Raw genomic sequence first — 2,165 nt, forward strand, 5'->3', positions numbered from 1 at the left:
TTAGCAACTTGTTCTTCAGTAACATCTTCATCCTCTTCAGAGGAAGAATACTCATCAGAGCTCATGAATGGCAGAAGTAAATTCAATGGAATCTCTATGGTCTCAGTGTGAGCCTCAGATTCCCATGGTTCCTCATTAGGGAACTCCTTGGAGGCCAGTGGACGTCTATTGAGGTCTTCCTCAGTGAAAATCACTGCCTTTCCCTCCTCTATGCATTCGGTTATGTGGGACATGTTTATGGCCTTGCATTCTCTTTTTGGGTTCTCATCTGTATTGCTTGGGAGAGTACTAGGAGGGAGTTCAGTAACTTTCTTACTCAGCTGACCCACTTGTGCCGCCAAATTTCTAATGGAGGATCTTGTTTCAGTCATGAAACTTTGAGTGGTTTTAATTAGATCAGAGACTATGGTTGCTAAGTCAGAATAGCTTTGCTTAGAATTCTCTGTCTGTTGCTGAGAGGATGATGGAAAAGGCTTGCTATTGCTAAACCTATTTCTTCCACCATTATTATTGTTGAAGCCTTGTTAAGGCCTCTGTTGATCCTTCCATAAGAGGTTTGGATGATTTCTCCATGAAGGATTATAGGTGTTTCCATAGGGTTTTCCCATGTAATTCACCTCTTCCATTGCTGGGTTCTCAGGATCATAAGCTTCTTCTTCAGATGAAGCTTCTTTGGTACTGCCTGTTGCTGCTTGCATTCCAGACAGACTTTGAGAAATCATATTGACTTGTTGAGTCAATATTTTGTTCTGAGCCAATATGGCATTCAGAGTATCAATTTCAAGAACTACTTTCTTCTGATTTGTCCCATTATTCACAGGATTCCTTTAAGAAGTGTACATGAATTGGTTATTTGCAACCATTTCAATGAGTTCTTGAGCTTCTGCAGGCGTCTTCTTCAGATGAAGAGATCCTCCAGCAGAGCTGTCCAATGACATCTTGGATAGTTCAGATAGACCATCATAGAAAATACCTATGATGCTCCATTCTGAAAGCATGCCAGAAGGACACCTTCTGATCAATTGCTTGTATCTTTCCCAGGCTTCATAGAAGGATTCACCTTCCTTCTGTCTGAAGGTTTGGACTTCCACTCTAAGCTTGCTCAATTTTTGAGGTGGAAAAAATTTTGCCAAGAAGGCATTGACTAGCTTTTCCCAAGAGTTCAGGCTTTCTTTAGGTTGTGAATCTAACCATGTTCTAGCTCTGTCTCTTACAGCAAAGGGATAAAGCATAAGTCTATAGACCTCGGGATCAACCCCATTGGTCTTGACAGTGTCACAGATTTGCAAGAATTCAGCTAAGAATTGATGAGGATCTTCTAATGGAAGTCCATGAAACTTGCAATTCTGTTGCATTAGAGAAACTAATTGAGGCTTAAGCTCAAAGTTGTTTGCTCCAATGGTAGGGATTGAGATGCTTCTCCCATAGAAGTTAAGAGTAGGTGCAGTAAAGTCACCAAGCGCTTTCCTTGCATTGTTGGCATTGTTGTTGTTTTCGGCTGCCATGTCTTCTTCTTGTTTAAAAAGTTCTGTTAGGTCCTCTATAGAGAGTTGTACTTTAGCTTCTCTTAGCTTTCTCTTCAAGGTCCTTTCAGGTTCAGGATCAGCTTCAACAAGAATGCCTTTGTCCTTGCTCCTGCTCATATGAAAATAGAGGAGAAGAAAATATGGAATCCTCTATGTCACAGTATAGAGATTCCTTGAGGTGTCAGAGGTAAAGAAGAATAGAAGGAGAAGGTAGAGAAGAAAGAATTCGAACTTATCATGAGGGATAGAGTTCGAATTGTGCATTGAGGAGGAGTATTAGTCCATAAATAGAAGGATGTAGGAAGAGGGAAAGAATTTTCGAAAATAAAGTAAAAAGATTTTGAAATAATAAGAGCAATTTTGAAAATTTGGTAATTGATTTTCGAAAACTAAGAGTGGGAAAGAAATTAAGTGATTTTTGAAAAAGATTTTGAAATTAGAAATCAAAAAGATATCATTGAAAATTAATTTTGAAAAAGATGTGATTGAAAAGATATGATTGAGAAGATATGATTGAGAATCAAATTAAAAAGAGAAAGTTTTTAAAATTAAAGTTGATTACTTGACTAAGAAGAAATTAAAAGATATGATTCTAGAATTTAAAATATGATCCTTTCTTAATAGGCAAGTAACAACTAG

The 2,165-nt window shown here is 37.9% G+C and overlaps 1 non-coding gene across 1 annotated transcript; it reads left to right on the top strand.

Moving 5' to 3' along the window:
* The first annotated feature begins 996 nt into the window (after positions 1-996).
* LOC148561900 (small nucleolar RNA R71) lies at positions 997-1,100 on the top strand. Its single transcript, XR_015886969.1, has one exon. It is a non-coding gene; the product is annotated as a small nucleolar RNA R71 (small nucleolar RNA).
* The last annotated feature ends 1,065 nt before the right edge of the window (positions 1,101-2,165 follow it).

Source organism: Arachis ipaensis, chromosome B6 (assembly GCF_059453495.1).
Source record: "Arachis ipaensis isolate K30076 ecotype BB chromosome B6, ASM5945349v1, whole genome shotgun sequence".
Classification (NCBI taxonomy): domain Eukaryota; kingdom Viridiplantae; phylum Streptophyta; class Magnoliopsida; order Fabales; family Fabaceae; genus Arachis; species Arachis ipaensis.